This window comes from Lathyrus oleraceus, chromosome 5 (assembly GCF_024323335.1).
Source record: "Lathyrus oleraceus cultivar Zhongwan6 chromosome 5, CAAS_Psat_ZW6_1.0, whole genome shotgun sequence".
Taxonomy (NCBI): Eukaryota; Viridiplantae; Streptophyta; class Magnoliopsida; order Fabales; family Fabaceae; genus Lathyrus; species Lathyrus oleraceus.
In genome coordinates, this window is record NC_066583.1 from 581480508 (window position 1) to 581505526 (window position 25019).

At 31.0% G+C, this 25019-nt stretch overlaps 11 non-coding genes across 11 annotated transcripts; all 11 read right to left on the reverse strand.

Annotated features, from left to right (window-relative positions):
• Window positions 1-1680: 1680 nt before the first annotated feature.
• LOC127089789 (small nucleolar RNA Z279/snoR105/snoR108) lies at window positions 1681-1783 on the reverse strand. The gene has a single exon (XR_007791343.1). It is a non-coding gene; the product is annotated as a small nucleolar RNA Z279/snoR105/snoR108 (small nucleolar RNA).
• Window positions 1784-3074: 1291 nt separating this feature from the next.
• On the reverse strand, window positions 3075-3178 carry LOC127089918 (small nucleolar RNA Z279/snoR105/snoR108). The gene has a single exon (XR_007791467.1). It is a non-coding gene; the product is annotated as a small nucleolar RNA Z279/snoR105/snoR108 (small nucleolar RNA).
• Window positions 3179-4102: 924 nt separating this feature from the next.
• Window positions 4103-4205, reverse strand: LOC127089849 (small nucleolar RNA Z279/snoR105/snoR108). The gene has a single exon (XR_007791401.1). It is a non-coding gene; the product is annotated as a small nucleolar RNA Z279/snoR105/snoR108 (small nucleolar RNA).
• A 1288-nt stretch (window positions 4206-5493) lies between these two features.
• On the reverse strand, window positions 5494-5597 carry LOC127089907 (small nucleolar RNA Z279/snoR105/snoR108). Its single transcript, XR_007791456.1, has one exon. It is a non-coding gene; the product is annotated as a small nucleolar RNA Z279/snoR105/snoR108 (small nucleolar RNA).
• A 923-nt stretch (window positions 5598-6520) lies between these two features.
• Window positions 6521-6623, reverse strand: LOC127089850 (small nucleolar RNA Z279/snoR105/snoR108). The gene has a single exon (XR_007791402.1). It is a non-coding gene; the product is annotated as a small nucleolar RNA Z279/snoR105/snoR108 (small nucleolar RNA).
• A 949-nt stretch (window positions 6624-7572) lies between these two features.
• LOC127089908 (small nucleolar RNA Z279/snoR105/snoR108) lies at window positions 7573-7676 on the reverse strand. Its single transcript, XR_007791457.1, has one exon. It is a non-coding gene; the product is annotated as a small nucleolar RNA Z279/snoR105/snoR108 (small nucleolar RNA).
• A 924-nt stretch (window positions 7677-8600) lies between these two features.
• On the reverse strand, window positions 8601-8703 carry LOC127089851 (small nucleolar RNA Z279/snoR105/snoR108). The gene has a single exon (XR_007791403.1). It is a non-coding gene; the product is annotated as a small nucleolar RNA Z279/snoR105/snoR108 (small nucleolar RNA).
• Window positions 8704-9992: 1289 nt separating this feature from the next.
• On the reverse strand, window positions 9993-10096 carry LOC127089909 (small nucleolar RNA Z279/snoR105/snoR108). The gene has a single exon (XR_007791458.1). It is a non-coding gene; the product is annotated as a small nucleolar RNA Z279/snoR105/snoR108 (small nucleolar RNA).
• Window positions 10097-11021: 925 nt separating this feature from the next.
• LOC127089852 (small nucleolar RNA Z279/snoR105/snoR108) lies at window positions 11022-11124 on the reverse strand. Its single transcript, XR_007791404.1, has one exon. It is a non-coding gene; the product is annotated as a small nucleolar RNA Z279/snoR105/snoR108 (small nucleolar RNA).
• Window positions 11125-12413: 1289 nt separating this feature from the next.
• On the reverse strand, window positions 12414-12517 carry LOC127089914 (small nucleolar RNA Z279/snoR105/snoR108). Its single transcript, XR_007791463.1, has one exon. It is a non-coding gene; the product is annotated as a small nucleolar RNA Z279/snoR105/snoR108 (small nucleolar RNA).
• A 925-nt stretch (window positions 12518-13442) lies between these two features.
• Window positions 13443-13545, reverse strand: LOC127089861 (small nucleolar RNA Z279/snoR105/snoR108). The gene has a single exon (XR_007791412.1). It is a non-coding gene; the product is annotated as a small nucleolar RNA Z279/snoR105/snoR108 (small nucleolar RNA).
• Window positions 13546-25019: the final 11474 nt, after the last annotated feature.

A 25019-nucleotide genomic window follows, 5' to 3' on the forward strand; every position in this document is an offset into this window, starting at 1 on the left:
TTTATTACTGTATGCTACAAGCCCTTACTCCTACTGCTTCACTTCTCTCGTACTACTCCAATGAGATAGAACCATTAGCACGAGATTGTCTTACTCTCATCCTTACCTCCATTCTTACGAGTTACTATCTCCCTGATCCCCATAGACTTGATTGAGCTCTTTCATCCATCACCTTCCATTGTGATACTCTGATCCCAATAGTGGAACACTCGGGATTCCTAGGCACTGCTGGTTAGATGACAGTCTACATAGAAACACAATTATCCTCCAGAGTGCCTACCGTCCAAAATGGTACTAAAACCATACCAACTTCCATTAGTAGAATAACTTCCTTCATGACTCACTAAAGTTCAGAATAAGACCAACACTCTACAGAAGCTAGGTATCCAGGATTACATTGCTACAACCATGAAACGTAGAACATCTAAGTTCATCATGTGTTCGATGTAGCAAAACCAAACCAGTTTGACAACGTCTGGTTCTGGTTACTATATTCCATATCAAATCCTCTCATAGGGTTTTGATCCACTCAAGATTTCTCCCGACACATAATCTCGGCCAATAACAAAGTAACACCGTCAAGGAACTTTAAATTATCAACAAAACACCACTTCTAAGGAACTTAAGCAATCTAGAACATAACTATGAGTGTCCATACATCTCGTAGAGTCACACAAAATATTCCATACACATCTAGAGATAACATTTCACTTGTATCCAAAATCATTCATCTCAATCATTCTGTCCCATCTTCCATAACCTTAGCTCATGCTCTTACTAACACTGAAATCTATTATTCTTTTAGAGGTCATGTATTTCTATATCTCCATATCTTCGATGTGGGACTAATATAAAGCAAATGTTTTTTGTTTACAACACTGAATTTCATGTAGCAATAAGTTACAACACCACTTCCAATTTTATTATGCGGCTCAATGTTGCATTAGTTTAGCTGAAGATTCAAGTGATCTATCAATCGCTTTGGGTTCTATCTCATGGACGAGATTTGACTTAATGTATTTTATCTTTTTCTTTTCTGAATCTTGTACTCGAATGCCGTCTCATTTTCATGGGATGTTATAAGAAATAAAACTTATGGATAATAAACTTAAGTAAATGTAAATTTTATAGAAACTAAAATATCATTTAATCTTATATATGTATTAAATTCAATCTTCAAATATCTTTAAATTAATGGCTCCACATTTTTAAGATAGACATAAGGGTGTTTTACATATGGGGTGGACCAACATGTCTGTATATATTGATGTATATGAATCATTGAATATATTAGGCATTAGAGGTATTTAGTACTTCATCATATTTATTGATAATTATAGTAGATATGGTTATGTGTATTTAATGATACACAAATCTAAATCCTTTGAAAAGTTCAATCAATTGGACATGAATATTAATATCATTCGAGGAGATCAAGATGGTGATTATTAAAAAACTAATTTAGTTATCTAAATATCCAATTTTTGGTGCTTATTAATTTTTTTAATATTAAACAGTAAATTTTTTGATGTAAAAAGTTTGACTTTTTTTTAACATTTACAACAAATTTTAACAATATTTAATAAGAAAATAAACAAATGGAATAAATTACATAAAATGAAATTCAAAAGTAACAAAAAATTTTATAATTAGAATTATCCCCTTTAGGTTTGGACTATAGAGATCAAATTGGTCAAAGAGAGTGCCCAATTGTCGTAACCAGTCTTGGGGCAGACACCTAACTCGCAAATTTAATGCGAGATTAGACCACTCATCATATCTCATTACTGCTTGAAGAATCATTGATTAATATCACTATAATCTACTATTCTTATACCGGTCATGTATTTCTATATCTCTAGATCTTCGATGTGGGACTGATATAATGCAAATGTTTTTTGTTTACAACACTGAATTCCATGTAATAAAACGTTTCAACACAATCTCCAATTTTATTGTGTGGCTCAATTTTGCATCAGTTTTGCTGCAGATTCAAGTGATCTATCAATCGCATGGGGTTATATCTCATGGATGAGATTTGGCTTAATGTATTTTATCTTTTTCTTTTCTGAATCTTGTAGTCGAAAGTCATCTCATTTTCATGGGATGTTTTAAGAAATAAAACTTATGGATAATAAGCTTAAATAAATGTAAATTTTAGAGAAACTAAAATTTCATTTAATCTTATGTTATGTATTAAATTTAATCTTCAAATATCTTTAAATTAATGGCTCCTCTTTTGAAGATAGAGATAAGGGTGTTTTACATATGTGTGGACCAACATATCTGTAAATATTGATGTATGTAAATCATTGAATACATTAGGCATATGAGGTATTTAGTACTTCATCATATTTATTGATGATTATAATAGATATAGTTATGCGTATTCAATGATACACAAATCTAAATCCTTTGAAAAGTTCAAGAAGTTTAAAATGAAGAAAAAAATCAGTTGGACATGAATATTTAAATCATTCGACCTGCTCAAGGTGGTGAATATTTAAAAAATAGTTTAACTCTCTAAATATCCAATTTTTGGTGTTTATTAATTTTTTTTATATTAAACAAATAAATTATTCATGTAAAAATTTGGCATTTTTTTAACATTTATAATAAATTTTAAAAATATTTAATAGAAAAATAAACACATGGCATACATTAGGCATTAGAGGTATTTAGGACTTTATCATATTTATTTATAATTGTAGTAGATATGGTTCTGTGTATTTAATGATACACAAATCTAAATCTTTTGAAAAGTTCAAGAAATTAAAAATGAAGAACAAAATCAATTGGACATGAATATTTAAATCATTCGAGCAGATCAAGGGGGTGAATATGAAAAAAAATATTTAGTTTTTTAAATATTTAATTTTTGGTGCTTATTAATTTTTGTTTTATATTAAACAGTAAATTTGTCTTGTAAAAAGTTTTGCATTTTTTAAACATTTACAATAAATTTAAAAAATATTTTATAAGAAAATAAACAAATGGAGTAAATTAGATAAAATTAAATTCAAAACCAATAAAACATTTTATAACTAGAGTTACCTCTTTAGGTTTGAACTATAGAGATCAGATTGGTCAAAGGAGAGTGCCCAATTGTCGTAACCAGGCTTGGGGCAGACACGTAACTCGCATATTTAATGCAAGACTAGACAACTCATCATATATCATTACTGAAGAATCATTGATTAATAACACTGTAATCTATTATTCTTATAGAGGTCATGTATTTCTATATCTCCATATCTTCGATGTGGGACTAATATAAAGCAAATGTTTTTTGTTTACAACACTGAATTTCATGTAGCAATAAGTTACAACACAGCTTCCAATTTTATTATGCGGCTCAATGTTGCATTAGTTTAGCTGAAGATTCAAGTGATCTATCAATCGCTTTGGGTTCTATCTCATGGACGAGATTTGACTTAATGTATTTTATCTTTTTCTTTTCTGAATCTTTTACTCGAATGCCGTCTCATTTTCATGGGATGTTATAAGAAATAAAACTTATGGATAATAAACTTAAGTAAATGTAAATTTTATAGAAACTAAAATATCATTTAATCTTATATATGTATTAAATTCAATCTTCAAATATCTTTAAATTAATGGCTCCACATTTTTAAGATAGACATAAGGGTGTTTTACATATGGGTGGACCAACATGTCTGTATATATTGATGTATGTGAATCATTGAATATATTAGGCATTAGAGGTATTTAGTACTTCATCATATTTATTGATAATTATAGTAGATATGGTTATGTGTATTTAATGATACACAAATCTAAATCCTTTGAAAAGTTCAATCAATTGGACATGAATATTAATATCATTCGAGGAGATCAAGATGGTGATTATTAAAAAACTAATTTAGTTTTCTAAAAATCCAATTTTTGGTGCTTATTAATTTTTTTTATATTAAACATTAAATTTTTCCATGTAAAATGTTTGACTTTTTTTTAACATTTACAACAAATTTTAAAAATATTTAATAAGAAAATAAACACATGGAATAAATTACATAAAATGAAATTCAAAAGTAACAAAAAATTTTATAATTAGAATTATCCCCTTTAGGTTTGGACTATAGAGATCAAATTGGTCAAAGAGAGTGCCCAATTGTCGTAACCAGGCTTGGGGCAGACACCTAACTCGCAAATTTAATGCAAGATTACACCACTCATCATATCTCATTACTGCTTGAAGAATCATTGATTAATATCACTATAATCTACTATTCTTATACCGGTCATGTATTTCTATATCTCTAGATCTTCGATGTGGGACTGATATAATGCAAATGTTTTTTGTTTACAACACTGAATTCCATGTAATAACACGTTTCAACACAATTTCCAATTTTATTGTGTGGCTCAATTTTGCATCAGTTTAGCTGCAGATTCAAGTGATCTATCAATCGCATGGGGTTATATCTCATGGATGAGATTTGGCTTATTGTATTTTATCTTTTTCTTTTCTGAATCTTGTAGTCGAAAGTCATCTCATTTTCATGGGATGTTTTAAGAAATAAAACTCATGGATAATAAGCTTAAATAAATGTAAATTTTAGAGAAACTAAAATTTCATTTAATCTTATGTTATGTATTAAATTTAATCTTCAAATATCTTTAAATTAATGGCTCCTCTTTTGAAGATAGAGATAAGGGTGTTTTCATATGTGTGGACCAACATATCTGTAAATATTGATGTATGTAAATCATTGAATACATTAGGCATAAGAGGTATTTAGTACTTCATCATATTTGTTGATGATTATAATAGATATAGTTATGCGTATTCAATGATACACAAATCTAAATCCTTTGAAAAGTTCAAGAAGTTTAAAATGAAGAAAAAAATCAATTGGACATGAATATTTAAATCATTCGACCTGATCAAGGTGGTGAATATTTAAAAATAGTTTAACTCTCTAAATATCCAATTTTTGGTGTTTATTAATTTTTTTTATATTAAACAAATAAATTATTCATGTAAAAATTTGGCATTTTTTTAACATTTATAATAAATTTTAAAAATATTTAATAGAAAAATAAACACATGGCATACATTAGGCATTAGAGGTATTTAGGACTTTCTCATATTTATTTATAAATATAGTAGATATGGTTTTTTGTATTTAATGATACACAAATCTAAATCTTTTGAAAAGTTCAAGAAATTAAAAATGAAGAACAAAATCAATTGGACATGAATATTTAAATCATTCGAGCAGATCAAGGGGGTGAATATGAAAAAAAAAATTTAGATTTTTAAATATTTAATTTTTGGTGCTTATTAATTTTTGTTTTATATTAAACAGTAAATTTGTCATGTAAAAAGTTTTGCATTTTTAAACATTTACAATAAATTTAAAAAATATTTTATAAGAAAATAAACAAATGGAGTAAATTAGATAAAATTAAATTCAAAACCAATAAAACATTTTATAACTAGAATTACATCTTTAGGTTTGAACTATAGAGATCAGATTGGTCAAAGGAGAGTGCCCAATTGTCGTAACCAGGCTTGGGGCAGACACGCAACTCACATATTTAATGCAAGACTAGACAACTCATCATATATCATTACTGAAGAATCATTGATTAATAACACTGAAATCTATTATTCTTATAGAGGTCATGTATTTCTATATCTCCATATCTTCGATGTGGGACTAATATAAAGCAAATGTTTTTTGTTTACAACACTGAATTTCATGTAGCAATAAGTTACAACACCACTTCCAATTTTATTATGCGGCTCAATGTTGCATTAGTTTAGCTGAAGATTCAAGTGATCTATCAATCGCTTTGGGTTCTATCTCATGGACGAGATTTGACTTAATGTATTTTATCTTTTTCTTTTCTGAATCTTGTACTCGAATGCCGTCTCATTTTCATGGGATGTTATAAGAAATAAAACTTATGGATAATAAACTTAAGTAAATGTAAATTTTATAGAAACTAAAATATCATTTAATCTTATATATGTATCAAATTCAATCTTCAAATATCTTTAAATTAATGGCTCCACATTTTTAAGATAGACATAAGGGTGTTTTACATATGGGTGGACCAACATGTCTGTATATATTGATGTATGTGAATCATTGAATATATTAGGCATTAGAGGTATTTAGTACTTCATCATATTTATTGATAATTATAGTAGATATGGTTATGTGTATTTAATGATACACAAATCTAAATCCTTTGAAAAGTTCAATCAATTGGACATGAATATTAATATCATTCGAGGAGATCAAGATGGTGATTATTAAAAAACTAATTTAGTTTTCTAAATATCCAATTTTTGGTGCTTATTAATTTTTTTTATATTAAACAGTAAATTTTTCCATGTAAAATGTTTGACTTTTTTTTAACATTTACAACAAATTTTAAAAATATTTAATAAGAAAATAAACACATGGAATAAATTACATAAAATGAAATTCAAAAGTAACAAAAAATTTATAATTAGAATTATCCCCTTTAGGTTTGGACTATAGAGATCAAATTGGTCAAAGAGAGTGCCCAATTGTCGTAACCAGGCTTGGGGCAGACACCTAACTCGCAAATTTAATGCAAGATTACACCACTCATCATATCTCATTACTGCTTGAAGAATCATTGATTAATATCACTATAATCTACTATTCTTATACCGGTCATGTATTTCTATATCTCTAGATCTTCGATGTGGGACTGATATAATGCAAATGTTTTTTGTTTACAACACTGAATTCCATGTAATAACACGTTTCAACACAATTTCCAATTTTATTGTGTGGCTCAATTTCGCATCAGTTTAGCTGCAGATTCAAGTGATCTATCAATCGCATGGGGTTATATCTCATGGATGAGATTTGGCTTATTGTATTTTATCTTTTTCTTTTCTGAATCTTGTAGTCGAAAGTCATCTCATTTTCATGGGATGTTTTAAGAAATAAACTCATGGATAATAAGCTTAAATAAATGTAAATTTTAGAGAAACTAAAATTTCATTTAATCTTATGTTATGTATTAAATTTAATCTTCAAATATCTTTAAATTAATGGCTCCTCTTTTGAAGATAGAGATAAGGGTGTTTTCATATGTGTGGACCAACATATCTGTAAATATTGATGTATGTAAATCATTGAATACATTAGGCATAAGAGGTATTTAGTACTTCATCATATTTGTTGATGATTATAATAGATATAGTTATGCGTATTCAATGATACACAAATCTAAATCCTTTGAAAAGTTCAAGAAGTTTAAAATGAAGAAAAAAATCAATTGGACATGAATATTTAAATCATTCGACCTGATCAAGGGGGTGAATATGAAAAAAAAAATTTAGATTTTTAAATATTTAATTTTTGGTGCTTATTAATTTTTGTTTTATATTAAACAGTAAATTTGTCATGTAAAAAGTTTTGCATTTTTTAAACATTTACAATAAATTTAAAAAATATTTTATAAGAAAATAAACAAATGGAGTAAATTAGATAAAATTAAATTCAAAACCAATAAAACATTTTATAACTAGAATTACATCTTTAGGTTTGAACTATAGAGATCAGATTGGTCAAAGGAGAGTGCCCAATTGTCGTAACCAGGCTTGGGGCAGACACGCAACTCACATATTTAATGCAAGACTAGACAACTCATCATATATCATTACTGAAGAATCATTGATTAATAACACTGAAATCTATTATTCTTATAGAGGTCATGTATTTCTATATCTCCATATCTTCGATGTGGGACTAATATAAAGCAAATGTTTTTTGTTTACAACACTGAATTTCATGTAGCAATAAGTTACAACACCACTTCCAATTTTATTATGCGGCTCAATGTTGCATTAGTTTAGCTGAAGATTCAAGTGATCTATCAATCGCTTTGGGTTCTATCTCATGGACGAGATTTGACTTAATGTATTTTATCTTTTTCTTTTCTGAATCTTGTACTCGAATGCCGTCTCATTTTCATGGGATGTTATAAGAAATAAAACTTATGGATAATAAACTTAAGTAAATGTAAATTTTATAGAAACTAAAATATCATTTAATCTTATATATGTATCAAATTCAATCTTCAAATATCTTTAAATTAATGGCTCCACATTTTTAAGATAGACATAAGGGTGTTTTACATATGGGTGGACCAACATGTCTGTATATATTGATGTATGTGAATCATTGAATATATTAGGCATTAGAGGTATTTAGTACTTCATCATATTTATTGATAATTATAGTAGATATGGTTATGTGTATTTAATGATACACAAATCTAAATCCTTTGAAAAGTTCAATCAATTGGACATGAATATTAATATCATTCGAGGAGATCAAGATGGTGATTATTAAAAAACTAATTTAGTTTTCTAAATATCCAATTTTTGGTGCTTATTAATTTTTTTTATATTAAACAGTAAATTTTTCCATGTAAAATGTTTGACTTTTTTTTAACATTTACAACAAATTTTAAAAATATTTAATAAGAAAATAAACACATGGAATAAATTACATAAAATGAAATTCAAAAGTAACAAAAAATTTTATAATTAGAATTATCCCCTTTAGGTTTGGACTATAGAGATCAAATTGGTCAAAGAGAGTGCCCAATTGTCGTAACCAGGCTTGGGGCAGACACCTAACTCGCAAATTTAATGCAAGATTACACCACTCATCATATCTCATTACTGCTTGAAGAATCATTGATTAATATCACTATAATCTACTATTCTTATACCGGTCATGTATTTCTATATCTCTAGATCTTCGATGTGGGACTGATATAATGCAAATGTTTTTTGTTTACAACACTGAATTCCATGTAATAACACGTTTCAACACAATTTCCAATTTTATTGTGTGGCTCAATTTCGCATCAGTTTAGCTGCAGATTCAAGTGATCTATCAATCGCATGGGGTTATATCTCATGGATGAGATTTGGCTTATTGTATTTTATCTTTTTCTTTTCTGAATCTTGTAGTCGAAAGTCATCTCATTTTCATGGGATGTTTTAAGAAATAAACTCATGGATAATAAGCTTAAATAAATGTAAATTTTAGAGAAACTAAAATTTCATTTAATCTTATGTTATGTATTAAATTTAATCTTCAAATATCTTTAAATTAATGGCTCCTCTTTTGAAGATAGAGATAAGGGTGTTTTCATATGTGTGGACCAACATATCTGTAAATATTGATGTATGTAAATCATTGAATACATTAGGCATAAGAGGTATTTAGTACTTCATCATATTTGTTGATGATTATAATAGATATAGTTATGCGTATTCAATGATACACAAATCTAAATCCTTTGAAAAGTTCAAGAAGTTTAAAATGAAGAAAAAAATCAATTGGACATGAATATTTAAATCATTCGACCTGATCAAGGTGGTGAATATTTAAAAAATAGTTTAACTCTCTAAATATCCAATTTTTGGTGTTTATTAATTTTTTGTATATTAAACAAATAAATTATTCATGTAAAAATTTGGCATTTTTTTAACATTTATAATAAATTTTAAAAATATTTAATAGAAAAATAAACACATGGCATACATTAGGCATTAGAGGTATTTAGGACTTTCTCATATTTATTTATAAATATAGTAGATATGGTTTTTTGTATTTAATGATACACAAATCTAAATCTTTTGAAAAGTTCAAGAAATTAAAAATGAAGAACAAAATCAATTGGACATGAATATTTAAATCATTCGAGCAGATCAAGGGGGTGAATATGAAAAAAAAAATTTAGATTTTTAAATATTTAATTTTTGGTGCTTATTAATTTTTGTTTTATATTAAACAGTAAATTTGTCATGTAAAAAGTTTTGCATTTTTTAAACATTTACAATAAATTTAAAAAATATTTTATAAGAAAATAAACAAATGGAGTAAATTAGATAAAATTAAATTCAAAACCAATAAAACATTTTATAACTAGAATTACATCTTTAGGTTTGAACTATAGAGATCAGATTGGTCAAAGGAGAGTGCCCAATTGTCGTAACCAGGCTTGGGGCAGACACGCAACTCACATATTTAATGCAAGACTAGACAACTCATCATATATCATTACTGAAGAATCATTGATTAATAACACTGAAATCTATTATTCTTATAGAGGTCATGTATTTCTATATCTCCATATCTTCGATGTGGGACTAATATAAAGCAAATGTTTTTTGTTTACAACACTGAATTTCATGTAGCAATAAGTTACAACACCACTTCCAATTTTATTATGCGGCTCAATGTTGCATTAGTTTAGCTGAAGATTCAAGTGATCTATCAATCGCTTTGGGTTCTATCTCATGGACGAGATTTGACTTAATGTATTTTATCTTTTTCTTTTCTGAATCTTGTACTCGAATGCCGTCTCATTTTCATGGGATGTTATAAGAAATAAAACTTATGGATAATAAACTTAAGTAAATGTAAATTTTATAGAAACTAAAATATCATTTAATCTTATATATGTATCAAATTCAATCTTCAAATATCTTTAAATTAATGGCTCCACATTTTTAAGATAGACATAAGGGTGTTTTACATATGGGTGGACCAACATGTCTGTATATATTGATGTATGTGAATCATTGAATATATTAGGCATTAGAGGTATTTAGTACTTCATCATATTTATTGATAATTATAGTAGATATGGTTATGTGTATTTAATGATACACAAATCTAAATCCTTTGAAAAGTTCAATCAATTGGACATGAATATTAATATCATTCGAGGAGATCAAGATGGTGATTATTAAAAAAACTAATTTAGTTTTCTAAATATCCAATTTTTGGTGCTTATTAATTTTTTTTATATTAAACAGTAAATTTTTCCATGTAAAATGTTTGACTTTTTTTTAACATTTACAACAAATTTTAAAAATATTTAATAAGAAAATAAACACATGGAATAAATTACATAAAATGAAATTCAAAAGTAACAAAAAATTTTATAATTAGAATTATCCCCTTTAGGTTTGGACTATAGAGATCAAATTGGTCAAAGAGAGTGCCCAATTGTCGTAACCAGGCTTGGGGCAGACACCTAACTCGCAAATTTAATGCAAGATTACACCACTCATCATATCTCATTACTGCTTGAAGAATCATTGATTAATATCACTATAATCTACTATTCTTATACCGGTCATGTATTTCTATATCTCTAGATCTTCGATGTGGGACTGATATAATGCAAATGTTTTTTGTTTACAACACTGAATTCCATGTAATAACACGTTTCAACACAATTTCCAATTTTATTGTGTGGCTCAATTTCGCATCAGTTTAGCTGCAGATTCAAGTGATCTATCAATCGCATGGGGTTATATCTCATGGATGAGATTTGGCTTATTGTATTTTATCTTTTTCTTTTCTGAATCTTGTAGTCGAAAGTCATCTCATTTTCATGGGATGTTTTAAGAAATAAACTCATGGATAATAAGCTTAAATAAATGTAAATTTTAGAGAAACTAAAATTTCATTTAATCTTATGTTATGTATTAAATTTAATCTTCAAATATCTTTAAATTAATGGCTCCTCTTTTGAAGATAGAGATAAGGGTGTTTTCATATGTGTGGACCAACATATCTGTAAATATTGATGTATGTAAATCATTGAATACATTAGGCATAAGAGGTATTTAGTACTTCATCATATTTGTTGATGATTATAATAGATATAGTTATGCGTATTCAATGATACACAAATCTAAATCCTTTGAAAAGTTCAAGAAGTTTAAAATGAAGAAAAAAATCAATTGGACATGAATATTTAAATCATTCGACCTGATCAAGGTGGTGAATATTTAAAAAATAGTTTAACTCTCTAAATATCCAATTTTTGGTGTTTATTAATTTTTTTTATATTAAACAAATAAATTATTCATGTAAAAATTTGGCATTTTTTTAACATTTATAATAAATTTTAAAAATATTTAATAGAAAAATAAACACATGGCATACATTAGGCATTAGAGGTATTTAGGACTTTCTCATATTTATTTATAAATATAGTAGATATGGTTTTTTGTATTTAATGATACACAAATCTAAATCTTTTGAAAAGTTCAAGAAATTAAAAATGAAGAACAAAATCAATTGGACATGAATATTTAAATCATTCGAGCAGATCAAGGGGGTGAATATGAAAAAAAAAAATTAGATTTTTAAATATTTAATTTTTGGTGCTTATTAATTTTTGTTTTATATTAAACAGTAAATTTGTCATGTAAAAAGTTTTGCATTTTTTAAACATTTACAATAAATTTAAAAAATATTTTATAAGAAAATAAACAAATGGAGTAAATTAGATAAAATTAAATTCAAAACCAATAAAACATTTTATAACTAGAATTACATCTTTAGGTTTGAACTATAGAGATCAGATTGGTCAAAGGAGAGTGCCCAATTGTCGTAACCAGACTTGGGGCAGACACGCAACTCACATATTTAATGCAAGACTAGACAACTCATCATATATCATTACTGAAGAATCATTGATTAATAACACTGAAATCTATTATTCTTATAGAGGTCATGTATTTCTATATCTCCATATCTTCGATGTGGGACTAATATAAAGCAAATGTTTTTTGTTTACAACACTGAATTTCATGTAGCAATAAGTAACAACACCACTTCCAATTTTATTATGCGGCTCAATGTTGCATTAGTTTAGCTGAAGATTCAAGTGATCTATCAAATCGCTTTGGGTTCTATCTCATGGACGAGATTTGACTTAATGTATTTTATCTTTTTCTTTTCTGAATCTTGTACTCGAATGCCGTCTCATTTTCATGGGATGTTATAAGAAATAAAACTTATGGATAATAAACTTAAGTAAATGTAAATTTTATAGAAACTAAAATATCATTTAATCTTATATATGTATCAAATTCAATCTTCAAATATCTTTAAATTAATGGCTCCACATTTTTAAGATAGACATAAGGGTGTTTTACATATGGGTGGACCAACATGTCTGTATATATTGATGTATGTGAATCATTGAATATATTAGGCATTAGAGGTATTTAGTACTTCATCATATTTATTGATAATTATAGTAGATATGGTTATGTGTATTTAATGATACACAAATCTAAATCCTTTGAAAAGTTCAATCAATTGGACATGAATATTAATATCATTCGAGGAGATCAAGATGGTGATTATTAAAAAACTAATTTAGTTTTCTAAATATCCAATTTTTGGTGCTTATTAATTTTTTTTATATTAAACAGTAAATTTTTCCATGTAAAATGTTTGACTTTTTTTTAACATTTACAACAAATTTTAAAAATATTTAATAAGAAAATAAACACATGGAATAAATTACATAAATTGAAATTCAAAAGTAACAAAAAATTTTATAATTAGAATTATCCCCTTTAGGTTTGGACTATAGAGATCAAATTGGTCAAAGAGAGTGTCCAATTGTCGTAACCAGGCTTGGGGCAGACACCTAACTCGCAAATTTAATGCAAGATTACACCACTCATCATATCTCATTACTGCTTGAAGAATCATTGATTAATATCACTATAATCTACTATTCTTATATCGGTCATGTATTTCTATATCTCTAGATCTTCGATGTGGGACTGATATAATGCAAATGTTTTTGTTTACAACACTGAATTCCATGTAATAACACGTTTCAACACAATTTCCAATTTTATTGTGTGGCTCAATTTTGCATCAGTTTAGCTGCAGATTCAAGTGATCTATCAATCGCATGGGGTTATATCTCATGGATGAGATTTGGCTTATTGTATTTTATCTTTTTCTTTTCTGAATCTTGTAGTCGAAAGTCATCTCATTTTCATGGGATGTTTTAAGAAATAAAACTTATGGATAATAAGCTTAAATAAATGTAAATTTTAGAGAAACTAAAATTTCATTTAATCTTATGTTATGTATTAAATTTAATCTTCAAATATCTTTAAATTAATGGCTCCTCTTTTGAAGATAGAGATAAGGGTGTTTTCATATGTGTGGACCAACATATCTGTAAATATTGATGTATGTAAATCATTGAATACATTAGGCATAAGAGGTATTTAGTACTTCATCATATTTGTTGATGATTATAATAGATATAGTTATGCGTATTCAATGATACACAAATCTAAATCCTTTGAAAAGTTCAAGAAGTTTAAAATGAAGAAAAAAATCAATTGGACATGAATATTTAAATCATTCGACCTGATCAAGGTGGTGAATATTTAAAAAATAGTTTAAATCTCTAAATATCCAATTTTTGGTGTTTATTAATTTTTTTATATTAAACAAATCAATTATTCATGTAAAAATTTGGCATTTTTTTAACATTTATAATAAATTTTAAAAATATTTAATAGAAAAATAAACACATGGCATACATTAGGCATTAGAGGTATTTAGGACTTTCTCATATTTATTTATAAATATAGTAGATATGGTTTTGTGTATTTAATGATACACAAATCTAAATCTTTTGAAAAGTTCAAGAAATTAAAAATGAAGAACAAAATCAATTGGACATGAATATTTAAATCATTCGAGGAGATCAAGGGGGTGAATATGAAAAAAAAAAATTAGATTTTTAAATATTTAATTTTTGGTGCTTATTAATTTTTGTTTTATATTAAACAGTACATTTGTCATGTAAAAAGTTTTGCATTTTTTAAACATTTACAATAAATTTAAAAAATATTTTATAAGAAAATAAACAAATGGAGTAAATTAGATAAAATTAAATTCAAAACCAATAAAACATTTTATAACTAGAATTACATCTTTAGGTTTGAACTATAGAGATCAGATGTAACAACCCGTATAATATATATCTAGAATAATATCATACAAGTGTTAAATCTTGGTACTGTCACAACATAAGTGCCTAATGGCATCAATATATATACATGTCCAAACTAAGACATCACTGGAACATGTTATACAATAATGCCTAAACAATAAAAAATCTAAGAACTATGTACAATATCTTCATTGCACACAACTCCACAGCGGAAGATTATAATGAACAACAACCCTTGAAACATCCATAACAGTTTCTCTTAGATCCAACCTGTAAAGAATACCTGAAAAATAACAACAATAATGGGATGAGATAATAATCTCAGTGAGTTCTCCTATCCTATAGGTCCACTCGGCTCTACAGGGTTCTAATCAATATTCAACTCATATCCAACTCAAGTCAACAAGGGAACGAAGACTTGAGCGATGGGGAAACTATCTCGCAATTGTATGGCAACATGCATCTGAGTTCTCATAACTCAACCACGATCATTATTCAGATTCACGCAACATCGATCCCCAACCGGACCTACGTCTAGGCCAAGGCTTGGTTCACGCATGTCCGTATGATTCGACTTTCACGGTGGATATCAGGTTCCCCTATGGGACTCTAACCCACTTTTAAGAACCATCACTCGTATGGGACTCTAACCCACTTTGAGTATCTTTCACCGTATGGGACTCTAACCCACTTAGGTGTCCACCTTTCCCCCATGTCCGCCATGGTTGGGGCTCAAACCCAATTGAGGCTCGAATCATTGGTCCCACATCCCAATGCTTACACGTCTAAGCATACCAATAGAGATGTGTACCATCACAGAAAACACACATTCTGAATACATGATCGGTTTCGCAAATCATTGGTTCCACGAACCATAACAAATTCATAAATCACAGGTGACTTCATTCACCATAATACACAAATAATAATATGGCATGTTCCATATAATGCGTCGCATTCTCAATCATGGTAACAATTCGTCCACGACCTCACATAAGCGTCGTACGAATGAATACCGTATTCTCATACATGTATCTCACATGTTCCATAACCTAGATTGTCTTTCTAAGTTATTAATCAAATTATTCTTCTAGGTTTCCTCACTCATCTTTGTAAGGTTTTTAATCGTGTTATTTCACCTTCCACATAACAACAATATTTAATTTCATCATGATAAAATTCATGGCATCTATAAATCACATACTATTTTATAACATGGAACAGTAATAATAGTCTTTTACGTTATCTTTAGTCATGTTATTTCACAATCAACCATATCAACCATGTTTAACACCCATCATAAATATAATTCATTTAATTTGTAAGATACATAATATACTATAATATGATATCATAATAATAGCCTTTTTCATTATCTTACTAATGCATCCGTCCGCATCCAAAACGGAATTATAACGCTCAATTAATTCATTAATCTATCTTAATCAAGATTTAGATTAATATTTATTCATTGCATAAGCATTCAACAACAACCTCTCTAGCCTAGTGGTAAGGCATGTACAGTTCAAAGGAGGTCCTGGGTTCGAACCCCACAGCAGACAAATTCTGCACAAATAGAAGATTGAATTCTGTTTCAGTGTTAACCGGTTAACCTAAACCGTTAACCGGTTAACCACTCACGAAATTGCCCAGAAGGTGAATTTTGCTGCGCGTTAATCGGTTAAAAATTCCAATTTCCATGAATTCTCTCAATAACTCCTCTTTTATTTTCCTTTCCATATACCATTTTTACCTACTATTTTCACATAACTTGATTTTTCAACAACAACCAACATAATATCAACACATAGCATGGATAGGGCACAATTCACACAAACCCTAACCCCACAAATATAGATTATTTTCCCCCAATGCTAAAACTATCTAAGAACTCACCTAGTAGAAGAAGAAGATGAAGTTGGTGAAGATGAGATGATGATGGTGCTTCCATGGTTTCTTCCTCTTCTTCTCCCATGAGTTCTCTTCTTCTCCTCTTCTTCCTCTTTCTCTTCCTTCTTTTCCTCTTTTCCTCTTTTTCTCCTCTTCCCTTTCTTTCTTTTCTTTCTGATAATTCTCATTCTCTCTTCTTCTATTCTTATCCTTTCTTCTTTTCTTTTCCACCACACATACTACATTACATATATAATATATAATATCAAGTAATAATAAAATATCTCGCTTGATATTTTATCTTCCAGCACCCATTGACCAATTATTAATGTTACCAAAATGTCCTCTCTTGTACTTATTAATATTGGTCTGTCTCTCTTATTAATAATTAATATCTTCAGAGTTCACCGGTTACTCTATTGGTCCCAATTGACAACATTTAGAGCACATAGGAGCTCCAATCGTTACAAATGATAATAGATAATTTACATAGGAACTCAATTGATCTGAACTGACAACTAATTGAGCATTTAAAGGAATATGGAATATTACATTCTCCCCCCCTTAAATTGAAATTCGCCCCCGAATTTCCTTCACTCAACAAACAAACAAACCTTGAATCAACATCTTAGACCAACACTTGACCTCTCTTCAATTCCAAGTCTCTGACATGCTCATTCTTCTAACTTGTATTTGCTATCAAATTTCCTTTTTTCATGAACTCCCAAAACTTCTTGATTTCCATCACAATCTCATTCTGATATTGGATTAACAATTAAACTTGCTCTCACTTAATTCCTCTTATATACCGCTCAATCCTCAGTGGGTAACTTTCTTCCCGGAAACCACGACTTCCCTTCCTTGCACTAAGTTACACAAAACATAATTACAACATCACATCTGGACTCGGTTAATCAATACTCATTAATTCTTCATAAGAAAATTTATTGATTCCCTGACCACAAACAATATTGACTACTCTTTTCTTATTATTCCTTCAACAAATGCGACAACTTTGTAATCCATTTATTGACAATCTCATAAACTTCACTTGATTTATTACTGTATGCTACAAGCCCTTACTCCTACTGCTTCACTTCTCTCGTACTACTCCAATGAGATAGAACCATTAGCACGAGATTGTCTTACTCTCATCCTTACCTCCATTCTTACGAGTTACTATCTCCCTGATCCCCATAGACTTGATTGAGCTCTTTCATCCATCACCTTCCATTGTGATACTCTGATCCCAATAGTGGAACACTCGGGATTCCTAGGCACTGCTGGTTAGATGACAGTCTACATAGAAACACAATTATCCTCCAGAGTGCCTACCGTCCAAAATGGTACTAAAACCTTACCAACTTCCATTAGTAGAATAACTTCCTTCATGACTCACTAAAGTTCAGAATAAGACCAACACTCTACAGAAGCTAGGTATCCAGGATTACATTGCTACAACCATGAAACGTAGAACATCTAAGTTCATCATGTGTTCGATGTAGCTAAACCAAACCAGTTTGACAACGTCTGGTTCTGGTTACTATATTCCATATCAAATCCTCTCATAGGGTTTTGATCCACTCAAGATTTCTCCCGACACATAATCTCGGCCAATAACAAAGTAACACCGTCAAGGAACTTTAAATTATCAACAAAACACCACTTCTAAGGAACTTAAGCAATCTAGAACATAACTATGAGTGTCCATACATCTCGTAGAGTCACACAAAATATTCCATACACATCTAGAGATAACATTTCACTTGTATCCAAAATCATTCATCTCAATCATTCTGTCCCATCTTCCATAACCTTAGCTCATGCTCTTACTAACATACCATCCGAGTTACATGTTTAACCGTAGGAATAGCTGATTCTCGTTCCTCCTGGGAAGTATAACTCATGAATCCTTCCGATAGGGTAGAGTATCATCGTACACATCCATTACCACTCTCAGGGAGTTTACATCTAAGGCTATGAATCCAAATGAATCAATCAATTTCATACCATGACCAACCACTTCACACCTTATCAATATCTATACCACATACCTATCTAATCTCTTCCAAATCACCGCTTAGTAGGTCTCTTCCAAGTCTGTTCCGTACAGTTATTCATAATCATAATAGTGGTAGTTCCCAAACTCGCTTAAATTGAGCATGGTCTACCAGGTTGGTTTTCCCACGCGTCTGACTTCCATGAACTCTCTACAGATGACCAACTATGCACTACACCTTCGGAAATCCCAATTTTAAAACTACCAATCTGACTTATGGTAACTTGTAACTCCATCCTCGATTTGTACATCCACAACGGTACACTTATGACATTTAAGACATCCTTAGCTCCAACACGGTGTGAATGTTTATACTCCGCGACTAACCAACCAACCAAATACTTCTCAAGAAGATAAATAACAACCAGATTTCCAATAAGCCAATATTACTCTTTCAATCCAAATAAAATGCACTTAAGATGAACCTCATCATTGCCACACACTTATGATTGAAATTTTCTTCTAAACCAATACCTACTACACACTGCATCATACCGGGGTTACTTGTCTCTATAACTTCCCACGAATAATCCTCATGCCTCCCAATCAACTCTTGCAACATAAAATATTCCACATTCTACACTTAGTCCACATGCTCCAGCTTAGCTTATCTTTTGTTGGCTATCATCAACTAAACTTCTTAGAATACAAGACTCACTGCTCAAAGAAATGTATGTTACTTTACATCCATCTCAAGACAAGGAATCCATTACACTTACTTGTGACCATAATACTGCTATCACATACTTCTCTTAACACCAAGGTTTAACTTCCTCTATTCCACTATGTAACACCCCAGACTGCTTTCAGGATTATCAACTAACCCCACAAATCAACACGGGCCTTTTTCAACATGTTTTGTCCTCACTCGCACGCTTTTCAGGAAACTTCCCAGAAGGTCACCCATCCCAATACTACTCCAAGTCAAGCACGCTTAACTATGGAGTTCTTATTGATTAGGATACCGAAAAGAAGATGTATCTTGTTGATATAGGTAGTACCAATTAATCCTTATAAGCCTTCTTTCAACCATGTAGTCTCATACCTGCACAGCCTTAGGATCCCTCTCATTCCGATGTGAATTCGGTTTTTCCCCTAGAAGCTGCTAGGAGTGTCTCATTGTCATGCATCATGCATCGACAGCCACTCCATCGCCCTCGGATGTTACATGTAACCACTCTTCGGCCTCTCCGACCTCGGGTGTTACACACTACATACTCTAGAAATCCTTGATGTGAACAATCATCAACTACACGCCCATAACTTTGTCTTAATGAATCTTAATGGTCCCATTGTGCCTCTATCTAAAATGTGCCCCATTACAACAGTTGTATTGCAACATCCACACTACTTCCGCACTCGGTGTTCACTTGTCTCCCTATGGTAATTCTCTCCGTTCCAATTACAAAAACCATTCTACTAGAAGTCCTTAAATCCAACTTAATTGCTCTTATCCTCAACCAGTTCTCATACAACCAAAACCCACTGGAGCTTTTTATTACTATATAATGTGCGCTATCTGCCTCCAACACAAACTCTTATAATTGATCTTTAGATAACTCAACATTCCATAATGGTCTCTTACTAACACTGAACCGCTGACGAGCTATCTCAAATCCGATTTCCCTTCTAAAACTGAACATACTTGGTTTATCTTCTAACCTCTATTTGGTCCATACATGTTTCACTTGGAATAGGCAACCATGTCCTCGAGTCTCTTCTTAGACTTCACCACTACCTTAGGCTCCCAACAAAACTAAACGTCCTTATCCCTCAAGTCTTCAACCACTTGCAAGGTACCATTCCAAATACATATATATATTCCATTAAGTACTCTCGTTCTTCCAAAATATTTTAGTGGCCTTAGAAACTGAAACACTGATACACTACCTCACTTCCAAACCTTATGACATATGCGTAACATAACCATCCTTTCTACTTTACCATACATAAATATTCACAATACTATTCCATATTAGTGAGTATATCTTACTCCACTAACAATTCACACCTTTCTCAAAGCTCTGACAATTCATCCAATAGAGATCCTCAACTTCTCAACTCTGTTACCACCGCAGAATCGCTTGGATGATACACTACTCTTCAATTCCATAATACCCAAATCACAACGCCTTTGAAACTTCAACTGGACCATCTGGTTCTCCTTACTTTCTAACTCTTGGCTTGAGCCTATTCTCAAAGCGCAAGTTCAACCCACACTTCAGAGTCCTCGTGGTCGCTCAACCATGATCCTACCTACCATGCACATAGCATTAGGTTGATCAGGCCCAATACTATATACAGTGATATTAAGAATCATGTTGGCTAAACACACATATCAGGCAGGAATAGATTTACTTATGATGTTTCAAGGCTAGGTCGAGAATCGACCTGCTCTGATACCAACTGTAACAACCCGTATAATATATATCTAGAATAATATCATACAAGTGTTAAATCTTGGTACTGTCACAACATAAGTGCCTAATGGCATCAATATATATACATGTCCAAACTAAGACATCACTGGAAGATGTTATACAATAATGCCTAAACAATAAAAAATCTAAGAACTATGTACAATATCTTCATTGCACACAACTCCACAGCGGAAGATTATAATGAACAACAACCCTTGAAACATCCATAACAGTTTCTCTTAGATCCAACCTGTAAAGAATACCTGAAAAATAACAACAATAATGGGATGAGATAATAATCTCAGTGAGTTCTCCTATCCTATAGGTCCACTCGGCTCTACAGGGTTCTAATCAATATTCAACTCATATCCAACTCAAGTCAACAAGGGAACGAAGACTTGAGCGATGGAGAAACTATCTCGCAATTGTATGGCAACATGCATCTGAGTTCTCATAACTCAACCACGATCATTATTCAGATTCACGCAACATCGATCCCCAACCGGACCTACGTCTAGGCCAAGGCTTGGTTCACGCATGTCCGTATGATTCGACTTTCACGGTGGATATCAGGTTCCCCTATGGGACTCTAACCCACTTTTAAGAACCATCACTCGTATGGGACTCTAACCCACTTTGAGTATCTTTCACCGTATGGGACTCTAACCCACTTAGGTGTCCACCTTTCCCCCATGTCCGCCATGGTTGGGGCTCAAACCCAATTGAGGCTCGAATCATTGGTCCCACATCCCAATGCTTACACGTCTAAGCATACCAATAGAGATGTGTACCATCACAGAAAACACACATTCTGAATACATGATCGGTTTCGCAAATCATTGGTTCCACGAACCATAACAAATTCATAAATCACAGGTGACTTCATTCACCATAATACACAAATAATAATATGGCATGTTCCATATAATGCGTCGCATTCTCAATCATGGTAACAATTCGTCCACGACCTCACATAAGCGTCGTACGAATGAATACCGTATTCTCATACATGTATCTCACATGTTCCATAACCTAGATTGTCTTTCTAAGTTATTAATCAAATTATTCTTCTAGGTTTCCTCACTCATCTTTGTAAGGTTTTTAATCGTGTTATTTCACCTTCCACATAACAACAATATTTAATTTCATCATGATAAAATTCATGGCATCTATAAATCACATACTATTTTATAACATGGAACAGTAATAATAGTCTTTTACGTTATCTTTAGTCATGTTATTTCACAATCAACCATATCAACCATGTTTAACACCCATCATAAATATAATTCATTTAATTTGTAAGATACATAATATACTATAATATGATATCATAATAATAGCCTTTTTCATTATCTTACTAATGCATCCGTCCGCATCCAAAACGGAATTATAACGCTCAATTAATTCATTAATCTATCTTAATCAAGATTTAGATTAATATTTATTCATTGCATAAGCATTCAACAACAACCTCTCTAGCCTAGTGGTAAGGCATGTACAGTTCAAAGGAGGTCCTGGGTTCGAACCCCACAGCAGACAAATTCTGCACAAATAGAAGATTGAATTCTGTTTCAGTGTTAACCGGTTAACCTAAACCGTTAACCGGTTAACCACTCACGAAATTGCCCAGAAGGTGAATTTTGCTGCGCGTTAATCGGTTAAAAATTCCAATTTCCATGAATTCTCTCAATAACTCCTCTTTTATTTTCCTTTCCATATACCATTTTTACCTACTATTTTCACATAACTTGATTTTTCAACAACAACCAACATAATATCAACACATAGCATGGATAGGGCACAATTCACACAAACCCTAACCCCACAAATATAGATTATTTTCCCCCAATGCTAAAACTATCTAAGAACTCACCTAGTAGAAGAAGAAGATGAAGTTGGTGAAGATGAGATGATGATGGTGCTTCCATGGTTTCTTCCTCTTCTTCTCCCATGAGTTCTCTTCTTCTCCTCTTCTTCCTCTTTCTCTTCCTTCTTTTCCTCTTTTCCTCTTTTTCTCCTCTTCCCTTTCTTTCTTTTCTTTCTGATAATTCTCATTCTCTCTTCTTCTATTCTTATCCTTTCTTCTTTTCTTTTCCACCACACATACTACATTACATATATAATATATAATATCAAGTAATAATAAAATATCTCGCTTGATATTTTATCTTCCAGCACCCATTGACCAATTATTAATGTTACCAAAATGTCCTCTCTTGTACTTATTAATATTGGTCTGTCTCTCTTATTAATAATTAATATCTTCAGAGTTCACCGGTTACTCTATTGGTCCCAATTGACAACATTTAGAGCACATAGGAGCTCCAATCGTTACAAATGATAATAGATAATTTACATAGGAACTCAATTGATCTGAACTGACAACTAATTGAGCATTTAAAGGAATATGGAATATTACATTCTCCCCCCCTTAAATTGAAATTCGCCCCCGAATTTCCTTCACTCAACAAACAAACAAACCTTGAATCAACATCTTAGACCAACACTTGACCTCTCTTCAATTCCAAGTCTCTGACATGCTCATTCTTCTAACTTGTATTTGCTATCAAATTTCCTTTTTTCATGAACTCCCAAAACTTCTTGATTTCCATCACAATCTCATTCTGATATTGGATTAACAATTAAACTTGCTCTCACTTAATTCCTCTTATATACCGCTCAATCCTCAGTGGGTAACTTTCTTCCCGGAAACCACGACTTCCCTTCCTTGCACTAAGTTACACAAAACATAATTACAACATCACATCTGGACTCGGTTAATCAATACTCATTAATTCTTCATAAGAAAATTTATTGATTCCCTGACCACAAACAATATTGACTACTCTTTTCTTATTATTCCTTCAACAAATGCGACAACTTTGTAATCCATTTATTGACAATCTCATAAACTTCACTTGATTTATTACTGTATGCTACAAGCCCTTACTCCTACTGCTTCACTTCTCTCGTACTACTCCAATGAGATAGAACCATTAGCACGAGATTGTCTTACTCTCATCCTTACCTCCATTCTTACGAGTTACTATCTCCCTGATCCCCATAGACTTGATTGAGCTCTTTCATCCATCACCTTCCATTGTGATACTCTGATCCCAATAGTGGAACACTCGGGATTCCTAGGCACTGCTGGTTAGATGACAGTCTACATAGAAACACAATTATCCTCCAGAGTGCCTACCGTCCAAAATGGTACTAAAACCTTACCAACTTCCATTAGTAGAATAACTTCCTTCATGACTCACTAAAGTTCAGAATAAGACCAACACTCTACAGAAGCTAGGTATCCAGGATTACATTGCTACAACCATGAAACGTAGAACATCTAAGTTCATCATGTGTTCGATGTAGCTAAACCAAACCAGTTTGACAACGTCTGGTTCTGGTTACTATATTCCATATCAAATCCTCTCATAGGGTTTTGATCCACTCAAGATTTCTCCCGACACATAATCTCGGCCAATAACAAAGTAACACCGTCAAGGAACTTTAAATTATCAACAAAACACCACTTCTAAGGAACTTAAGCAATCTAGAACATAACTATGAGTGTCCATACATCTCGTAGAGTCACACAAAATATTCCATACACATCTAGAGATAACATTTCACTTGTATCCAAAATCATTCATCTCAATCATTCTGTCCCATCTTCCATAACCTTAGCTCATGCTCTTACTAACATACCATCCGAGTTACATGTTTAACCGTAGGAATAGCTGATTCTCGTTCCTCCTGGGAAGTATAACTCATGAATCCTTCCGATAGGGTAGAGTATCATCGTACACATC